The 10,494-nt window shown below is 36.0% G+C and overlaps 2 long non-coding RNA genes across 2 annotated transcripts; both read left to right on the top strand.

Moving 5' to 3' along the window:
• Nucleotides 1–1,458: 1,458 nt before the first annotated feature.
• LOC131655998 (uncharacterized) lies at nt 1,459–3,908 on the top strand. Its single transcript, XR_009299940.1, has 5 exons — nt 1,459–1,973; nt 2,661–2,966; nt 3,209–3,368; nt 3,665–3,732; nt 3,824–3,908. It is a non-coding gene; the product is annotated as an uncharacterized LOC131655998 (long non-coding RNA).
• Nucleotides 3,909–4,267: 359 nt separating this feature from the next.
• On the top strand, nt 4,268–6,702 carry LOC131655997 (uncharacterized). The gene is made up of 5 exons (XR_009299939.1): nt 4,268–4,768; nt 5,456–5,761; nt 6,003–6,162; nt 6,459–6,526; nt 6,618–6,702. It is a non-coding gene; the product is annotated as an uncharacterized LOC131655997 (long non-coding RNA).
• Nucleotides 6,703–10,494: the final 3,792 nt, after the last annotated feature.

Below are 10,494 nucleotides of genomic sequence, written 5' to 3'. Positions count from 1 at the left end.
GGTTTGGGGCTTTTTATTTTTGTTTTGATGGTTGCAAAAAGGGTTTCACTAATGGTTGCAGACCCTTTGTTTGGGTAGATGGTTGTCATTTAAAAACTAAATATAGGGGTCAGTTGCTAATTGCTATGGGTAGGGGCCCTAATGACCAGTATTTTCCTTTAGCATTTGGGGTAGTTGAAATAGAAACAAAGGAGACATGGAGATGGTTTATTGACCTGTTGATGGGATACATTGGGCTGGACAAGAGATATGTTTTTATATCTGATCAACAAAAGGTCAATGGTATTACCTCTATCTGTTAGTAAAATTCCATGTTATTTATGTACTGATATGAGTTTGTTTTTACAGGGACTAGTTTCTGTTTTTGAAGAGATGAATGAAAGGGTAGAACATAGGTTGTGCCTGAGGCATCTGTATGCAAATTTCAAAAAAAAAATGGTGGGGGAGCTTTGATTAGAGACTTGATGATGGGGGCTGCAAAAGCAACATACTACCAAGGATGGTTGACCAAGATGAATGAGGTTAAGGAAGTTGACCCAAAGGCATGGAGTTGGCTCATGGGAGTTCCTCCCAAAAGTTGGTATAAGCATGCTTTCAATTTTTATCCAAAGTGTGATGTTCTTATGAATAACATTTCTAAGTCTTTCAATGCAACAATATTAGCTGCTAGGGATAAACCATTTTTGACCATGTCAGAACGGATTAGAAAATATTTAATGAATAGGTGCTCAACTTCTATATTGAAACTGGAAAAATGGCCACACAAGGTGATGTCAATTCCTAGGAAAAGACTAGACAATAAGGTTGTCATGAATGGCCAATGGTTTCCTATTTGGGCAATGAATGAACAATTTCAAGTAACACACTCTTTCAATACTCAGGAATTTATATATGATATTTCCGAAAGGTCATGTACATGAAACCTCTGGGAATTGATTGGCATTCCTTGTAGGCATGCTATAGCAGCATTAGGTTTTAGACAACAAAACCCTGAGGATTTTGTGGATGCATGTTACTCTAGAGAAAAATATAAAATGTGTTATGGTTTTGCTTTCAGTCCAAATAATGGTCAGGATATGTGGCCTGAGGTAGAATTAGAAGAATTGTTGCCACCAATGTTTAAAAAAGATCCAGGGAAGCCTAGAAAGCTAAGGATTAGAGAGAGTGGTGAAGAGGGTGCAAGAAGAAGGTTGTCAAATGTTTCTTATAGATGTACAAAATGTGACAAGTTTGGTCACAATGTACAATCATGTAAAGCACTACTCAAGATCCAAATGGTCTCAAAAGAAAGGTATACACTACAAGAAATTATCCATTTTGCGACAACTGCATTGCGACACTTGAGAAAAACTGCCCTTATTCCATATCTAGGACGGTTGTTGCAACAGTTGTAAGCAACTGCCTCAAAGTTTTTAAAACAAAATTAGGTCCTTTTCACTTTAAGATCCACGACGGTTACCCAAACTGCCTCTGCCTAGGTATTAGGACGGTCTTCAAGTGCTTATAGGCCAACTGTCGCTATTTTTATGAATAATTGGAAATAGTAATCCACCTCTTCAAATCCTGCGGCAGTTGCACGAACTGACCTCACTCATTATCCGCGACCGTTCACCTACTACCGTCGTATTACACGTAAATTAAAAGAGTGTTTCAACATAATTTGGTGCCCGCCTAAACGTTTTTATTTTTTTGTTTTTTCACATATCTTTCAAAAGCCCTAAATCATCTCTCTAGTACGATTGAATCAACAAAATCCCAAAATTTATATTCCTCTTAAATCTCTTTCGTTCTTCTTTAGCATATCAAGTCTGTCCTCTCATTATATCAAATCTCTTCACCTCCTTCTGCTTTTGACGCAACTGGAAAGAAAGCCGTCGGTGAGAAAATCCAGGTTTTCCTCTTCTTTCTTTCGGATTTTCTTTCCCCTCTCCCGGTGTTGCTTTGTGGCGCCCGCGACCATGCGGTTCCATACGGTAAGCGGCCAGGATAGCACCATGTAGTTGTAGAGCTTCACTCCACCTAGCGAGTGCATACTAATGCCGCGATTTGTAGTTTCGAATTGGTATGCAATATATAAAACTTCAGCATCTTCAGTTTTACAGTCATGAACTAAATTTGCTAGATTCTTCATACTAAACCAATAAAATATCAGTTTTATTTTTCGTCAATCGAGGTACTCTTTTCTACCCATCTCTTTATATATAGTTGTCCGAAATTCAACATGTTATTGTAACAAATAGAATTAGAAATGTTTATTATGTGCACTCGCAAGCTGTTTGTGAGAATGTCTCAATGAGTTTCACACGATTATTGTTTTAAATGTTTGTATATTCTGCAAAGCTCGTTGCCATGACTGTGACATGCCTAATTGCCTATTGTGTTAAAGTCTCACAAGCAGAGAAGAAACAACGAGTTCTGAATTTGGTTGTGGATGATAAAACTAAATATTAAGAATATTGATGCCGCTTGTGTATTGGAGTATCAATTTTACATGTGTAGTCTTTATGTGGGAACCATTTTTTTCTATATGTAAGCTTTTGCTGCAAGATTTGATATGGTCTATGTGTGATAAATCATTAGTTTTCAATCTGTGATATGGTCTTTATGTGTCGTGTTTAATTGATATGGTTTTCATTTGATATGGTTTTTATGTTTTTCAGCTACTCTGGTGGTCTCTGAGCACTAACATATATATTAATCTTTATGCGCTAATATCTTGCCGCCGGGAGAGGGGAAGGAAAACTCGGACAAAAGAAGAAGAAGAAAACATGGATTATCCTCACATTTGTAACACTCGACACCAAATATGCATGAAGCATCCCAAGATAAACACATCTGCTCCGTTATTATTATCACAAACCATACAACATGGGAACATATGTTGTAAGTTTGCTATGAATCTAAAGGGATGATGAGATAAATGAACGCAACTTTGATGCGCTGAAAATTAGCTCTATAAAGTTTAGGTCAGCTCTAACGAGGGGAACTCCGCCCAACCCCATTTCTCCTTTTAGTAATTTTAGACTGTGATTCACCAATTTATCCTTCAATTGTGAATTTGTTACCCTATCTTTTGATTTTAAACTTATCTATCGATTCTTGTTTGGTTTGAACTGGTATATAGATCTCTAACTGGCACCTATATATGAGTGTTGTTTTCTATTCACACACAGTGACAAATAATTTTTTTTTTCATGTACATTTGTAGATCTAATACATCATATCTTGCTCAAAGAAGAATTCCATATTTCAAAGAAGCAAGGAACTTACTCACATGTTGGGTTTTCTTTTGAAGCAAATGTCAAAGAAGAATTCCATATTTCAGATGCTGATGATGATGAAGATGCAGCATATTTTTGATCTAGAAGGTATAGCATTAGCAATTCACAATCAAATTAATTTTCCATATAACTCACTCTTGTGAAGGGAATTCTCCACCGCGATCTCCTACATCTGGAGTTGATACACTAAACCGGTTGGAGCATTGGACCTTTATTTATTGCCAAGATAGATTGGACACTCTTTTCTCCGAGCAGCATATAACCCATGGTGTTTCCTGAGCTAATTTTTTCTGGTTCATAATAGATCTAGGATTGTCAAGGTAGCTAATAGAAAAATGGATGATGCTTCCTATTTGAACTCTCAATGTTCTACTGTCTTGCAGGTTATAATCTGATTGCATACTCAAGGCATTGCATGTCAATCCCGCTTCTGGTGTATCTATTAATAAAGGTGATGAAGTCTTGAAGCCATCTTTACGGTATATACTGTAGCTCCATGGAAATATTAAAATTATTTTATCTGAACCTCTACTGTCTTGCAGGTTATCATCGTCACATTACATGTTGATCCTGCTTCCGGTGTATCTATTGATAAAGGTGCTAAAGTCTTGAAGCCATCTGTAAGGTATATACAATCACTCTGCACTTTGGGCACCAATATTCCCTAAACAAATAAAAAACATAAGCATCAACCAAGTTCGAAACTTTCACAATGCATTCAAACACAGTATAGACCCTAAACCCTATCTAATGATTCTAACAATCATAAACTCACTATCTTAATACATCTACTACATCACATAATCAATATTACGAATCAAACATTTGAAAACTGCTTATAAACTGAACAATCATTACAAGAAACTGCCCTTATTCCATATCTAGGACGGTTGTTGCAACAGTTGTAAGCAACTGCCTCAAAGTTTTTAAAACAAAATTAGGTCCTTTTCACTTTAAGATCCACGACGGTTACCCAAACTGCCTCTGCCTAGGTATTAGGACGGTCTTCAAGTGCTTATAGGCCAACTGTCGCTATTTTTATGAATAATTGGAAATAGTAATCCACCTCTTCAAATCCTGCGGCAGTTGCACGAACTGACCTCACTCATTATCCGCGACCGTTCACCTACTACCGTCGTATTACACGTAAATTAAAAGAGTGTTTCAACATAATTTGGTGCCCGCCTAAACGTTTTTATTTTTTTGTTTTTTCACATATCTTTCAAAAGCCCTAAATCATCTCTCTAGTACGATTGAATCAACAAAATCCCAAAATTTATATTCCTCTTAAATCTCTTTCGTTCTTCTTTAGCATATCAAGTCTGTCCTCTCATTATATCAAATCTCTTCACCTCCTTCTGCTTTTGACGCAACTGGAAAGAAAGCCGTCGGTGAGAAAATCCAGGTTTTCCTCTTCTTTCTTTCGGATTTTCTTTCCCCTCTCCCGGTGTTGCTTTGTGGCGCCCGCGACCATGCGGTTCCATACGGTAAGCGGCCAGGATAGCACCATGTAGTTGTAGAGCTTCACTCCACCTAGCGAGTGCATACTAATGCCGCGATTTGTAGTTTCGAATTGGTATGCAATATATAAAACTTCAGCATCTTCAGTTTTACAGTCATGAACTAAATTTGCTAGATTCTTCATACTAAACCAATAAAATATCAGTTTTATTTTTCGTCAATCGAGGTACTCTTTTCTACCCATCTCTTTATATATAGTTGTCCGAAATTCAACATGTTATTGTAACAAATAGAATTAGAAATGTTTATTATGTGCACTCGCAAGCTGTTTGTGAGAATGTCTCAATGAGTTTCACACGATTATTGTTTTAAATGTTTGTATATTCTGCAAAGCTCGTTGCCATGACTGTGACATGCCTAATTGCCTATTGTGTTAAAGTCTCACAAGCAGAGAAGAAACAACGAGTTCTGAATTTGGTTGTGGATGATAAAACTAAATATTAAGAATATTGATGCCGCTTGTGTATTGGAGTATCAATTTTACATGTGTAGTCTTTATGTGGGAACCATTTTTTTCTATATGTAAGCTTTTGCTGCAAGATTTGATATGGTCTATGTGTGATAAATCATTAGTTTTCAATCTGTGATATGGTCTTTATGTGTCGTGTTTAATTGATATGGTTTTCATTTGATATGGTTTTTATGTTTTTCAGCTACTCTGGTGGTCTCTGAGCACTAACATATATATTAATCTTTATGCGCTAATATCTTGCCGCCGGGAGAGGGGAAGGAAAACTCGGACAAAAGAAGAAGAAGAAAACATGGATTATCCTCACATTTGTAACACTCGACACCAAATATGCATGAAGCATCCCAAGATAAACACATCTGCTCCGTTATTATTATCACAAACCATACAACATGGGAACATATGTTGTAAGTTTGCTATGAATCTAAAGGGATGATGAGATAAATGAACGCAACTTTGATGCGCTGAAAATTAGCTCTATAAAGTTTAGGTCAGCTCTAACGAGGGGAACTCCGCCCAACCCCATTTCTCCTTTTAGTAATTTTAGACTGTGATTCACCAATTTATCCTTCAATTGTGAATTTGTTACCCTATCTTTTGATTTTAAACTTATCTATCGATTCTTGTTTGGTTTGAACTGGTATATAGATCTCTAACTGGCACCTATATATGAGTGTTGTTTTCTATTCACACACAGTGACAAATAATTTTTTTTTCATGTACATTTGTAGATCTAATACATCATATCTTGCTCAAAGAAGAATTCCATATTTCAAAGAAGCAAGGAACTTACTCACATGTTGGGTTTTCTTTTGAAGCAAATGTCAAAGAAGAATTCCATATTTCAGATGCTGATGATGATGAAGATGCAGCATATTTTTGATCTAGAAGGTATAGCATTAGCAATTCACAATCAAATTAATTTTCCATATAACTCACTCTTGTGAAGGGAATTCTCCACCGCGATCTCCTACATCTGGAGTTGATACACTAAACCGGTTGGAGCATTGGACCTTTATTTATTGCCAAGATAGATTGGACACTCTTTTCTCCGAGCAGCATATAACCCATAGTGTTTCCTGAGCTAATTTTTTCTGGTTCATAATAGATCTAGGATTGTCAAGGTAGCTAATAGAAAAATGGATGATGCTTCCTATTTGAACTCTCAATGTTCTACTGTCTTGCAGGTTATAATCTGATTGCATACTCAAGGCATTGCATGTCAATCCCGCTTCTGGTGTATCTATTAATAAAGGTGATGAAGTCTTGAAGCCATCTTTACGGTATATACTGTAGCTCCATGGAAATATTAAAATTATTTTATCTGAACCTCTACTGTCTTGCAGGTTATCATCGTCACATTACATGTTGATCCTGCTTCCGGTGTATCTATTGATAAAGGTGCTAAAGTCTTGAAGCCATCTGTAAGGTATATACAATCACTCTGCACTTTGGGCACCAATATTCCCTAAACAAATAAAAAACATAAGCATCAACCAAGTTCGAAACTTTCACAATGCATTCAAACACAGTATAGACCCTAAACCCTATCTAATGATTCTAACAATCATAAACTCACTATCTTAATACATCTACTACATCACATAATCAATATTACGAATCAAACATTTGAAAACTGCTTATAAACTGAACAATCATTACAAGAAACTGCCCTTATTCCATATCTAGGACGGTTGTTGCAACAGTTGTAAGCAACTGCCTCAAAGTTTTTAAAACAAAATTAGGTCCTTTTCACTTTAAGATCCACGACGGTTACCCAAACTGCCTCTGCCTAGGTATTAGGACGGTCTTCAAGTGCTTATAGGCCAACTGTCGCTATTTTTATGAATAATTGGAAATAGTAATCCACCTCTTCAAATCCTGCGGCAGTTGCACGAACTGACCTCACTCATTATCCGCGACCGTTCACCTACTACCGTCGTATTACACGTAAATTAAAAGAGTGTTTCAACATAATTTGGTGCCCGCCTAAACGTTTTTATTTTTTTGTTTTTTCACATATCTTTCAAAAGCCCTAAATCATCTCTCTAGTACGATTGAATCAACAAAATCCCAAAATTTATATTCCTCTTAAATCTCTTTCGTTCTTCTTTAGCATATCAAGTCTGTCCTCTCATTATATCAAATCTCTTCACCTCCTTCTGCTTTTGACGCAACTGGAAAGAAAGCCGTCGGTGAGAAAATCCAGGTTTTCCTCTTCTTTCTTTCGGATTTTCTTTCCCCTCTCCCGGTGTTGCTTTGTGGCGCCCGCGACCATGCGGTTCCATACGGTAAGCGGCCAGGATAGCACCATGTAGTTGTAGAGCTTCACTCCACCTAGCGAGTGCATATAACCCATAGTGTTTCCTGAGCTAATTTTTTCTGGTTCATAATAGATCTAGGATTGTCAAGGTAGCTAATAGAAAAATGGATGATGCTTCCTATTTGAACTCTCAATGTTCTACTGTCTTGCAGGTTATAATCTGATTGCATACTCAAGGCATTGCATGTCAATCCCGCTTCTGGTGTATCTATTAATAAAGGTGATGAAGTCTTGAAGCCATCTTTACGGTATATACTGTAGCTCCATGGAAATATTAAAATTATTTTATCTGAACCTCTACTGTCTTGCAGGTTATCATCGTCACATTACATGTTGATCCTGCTTCCGGTGTATCTATTGATAAAGGTGCTAAAGTCTTGAAGCCATCTGTAAGGTATATACAATCACTCAACCACTTACTGTTACTGTTTGTTTTGTTTGTTTGTGGACATTGTTGAGTGTTCTTTATGTTTCTAATATCAGCGATGACTTCATTCACATATGCTAAGATTCTAACGTATTAGGTGAATTAGTGCTTCTATATGTGTGGTGGGTCAAGATGGATTCTTATATTTTCAAACTAAGTGGGCTCCCAGATGGGTAGTGATTATGCACTTTGAATTCTCATAGATCTTTATTAGTTCTAACTTCTAATTAGTCAACCACAATATATAATAGACTTTTTGCAAATGAACTGCTCTTTTTGATAAACACTTGTAGGTAGGACAATAGATGACTCCAACCCTTTGGCTTCTAACTAAATGATTCTGAAATTCTATAAGATTTTGAAATTCTGCTACCACAATACACACAAATCCTCATGAAGTGATTGAGAACAAGAGAACAAATTAACATAGTGATTGTTTATTTTTAAAGGACATCACTAATTCTTTCTCTCAGATGATGATGGTAGCTATGTTGAAAAATATTGATTTTTGATTTTAAAATATGGACATATCAATTCCTCCCAATATCATTGAGCAGACAAATGTGAACATATCAGCCCAATAATAATCTTTCCTAAGACATTTACCAACCTCCAATTGAGAGGGAATAGCCTTCAACTTTCCAGGTGACATCAAATGGGGCACTTGCAGAAAAGATAACCTTATTTTCTTTTCATCTAGACTGACATTTTTAAGTGGTTTGTTTTTAACTTGAACAGTATATCTTTTGTATTTTATATTGCCACACATCATTTTATTAATACATAAATAGTTATTGATGTATGTTATATGTAAGGAACTTGAAATTCCTCGTATTGCTTCAGGACATTGCAAGGAAAATTTATATACCTTTTTTTCATCATAAATGCCATTTTTTTCTTTCACATTTCTAATCCTATAGATTTAAATGACTAGGTTGAAGTTGTTTCACTTTCTAGCTATGAAGAAAAGGAAGAGCAATTTAAAAAGCATGTATGTTTCTACCTAATTTCTCTATATTCCTTAGATAATATTTGTAATAAGAGCTTTACGAGGTTATAAATTTCATCTAAGTTGAATAATGCATACAATTTATGAATGAACTTTTCTGGTATTGAGTAAAACAGCCATTTCAAGTTATCCACATTCTCTGGCAGATGAATATTTTGGTTTTTTGGCAGGTTTTGATGCAGACTCGTAACGAGAAGACGCGAACTAGAATATTGGGCCTGAGGATTATTAAACATTTTGTAGATAACTTGAAAGAAGAATATTTAGTATTATTAGCGGAAACAATCCCCCACCTTGGTGAACTTCATGAGGATGTGGAGCTTTGAGTTAAATCTCTTGCTCAAGAAATTCTACAGGAAATGAAGTCTATGAGTGGGGAGAGCCTTCGGCAATACTTATGATCTTTAGATTAGGAAGATAGTTTTCAGTTGTGATGTGATGAGTGTGAGCAGAAATGTGTAATCAAATATAGAGAAATCGTATTGTAGTTCAATGTACATTATGTCCGTTTTAAAGGAAGGTGTCATTTTTTTTATACTAATAAAAGTTAAGTTCAATTATTTTTTTGACATTATAATGCTTATTTGATATTAGAAGAATAAAATAATAATAATTAAAAAAAAACTGTCGCAACCCAAACTGAAAAAAGAATTCAAATTGATAATCACGACAGTTTTTAACTGTCGCGAACATGAACAAAAAATAAAATATATTTACGACGGTTTTTAACCGTCGCGAACAATAACATTAACAAAAAATCAAACATATTCACGACGGTTTTTAACCGTCGCCATTTCTAGTTTAAGTCAGTTCCAACCTGTCGTGAACTAGCGCGACGGTTGGTACGACGGTTTTGACAACCGTCGCGAAACAGGTTGGGGACACACGATTCTGCGACTGTGCTGCAACCGTCGTAGATTGTAAATTGCAGCGGTTTTAACCGTCGTAATCTGCCAAAATAGCCGTCGCAATCTGCCAATTTTCTTGTAGTGATAATATATATGTCATATAACTGTCTACTTATTATGAGTGTATGATACATATGTATGTTATGCCATATAAATGTATTTGTGCTGTTTTTTGATAGAAAAAGGTCAACACACACCCAACTCAAACTGCCACAAGTCAAACTGATAGAGATGTTACAACTCAAACTGATGGAAATCTAACTGATGTCACTCAAACTGCTGCAAGTCAAACCGATGTCGTTCCAACTACTGCAAATCAAAATGATGTCACTTCAACTAATGCAACTCAAACTGATGTCTTTACAACTGATTCCACTCAAACTGCTGCAAATCCATATGATGCCACTCCAACTGATGCAACTCAAACTGATGTCAATCCAAATGATGCAACTTAAATTGCTGCAACTCAAACTACTGCATCTCAAGTAATTGATACTTTGATGGCATAACTGATGACATAATTTCAAGCCTACCAGACTTCAACACATCTCAGGCA

This window comes from Vicia villosa, linkage group LG3 (genome assembly GCF_029867415.1).
Source record: "Vicia villosa cultivar HV-30 ecotype Madison, WI linkage group LG3, Vvil1.0, whole genome shotgun sequence".
Taxonomy (NCBI): Eukaryota; Viridiplantae; Streptophyta; class Magnoliopsida; order Fabales; family Fabaceae; genus Vicia; species Vicia villosa.
This window is presented reverse-complemented; position numbering and strand designations above follow the sequence as displayed.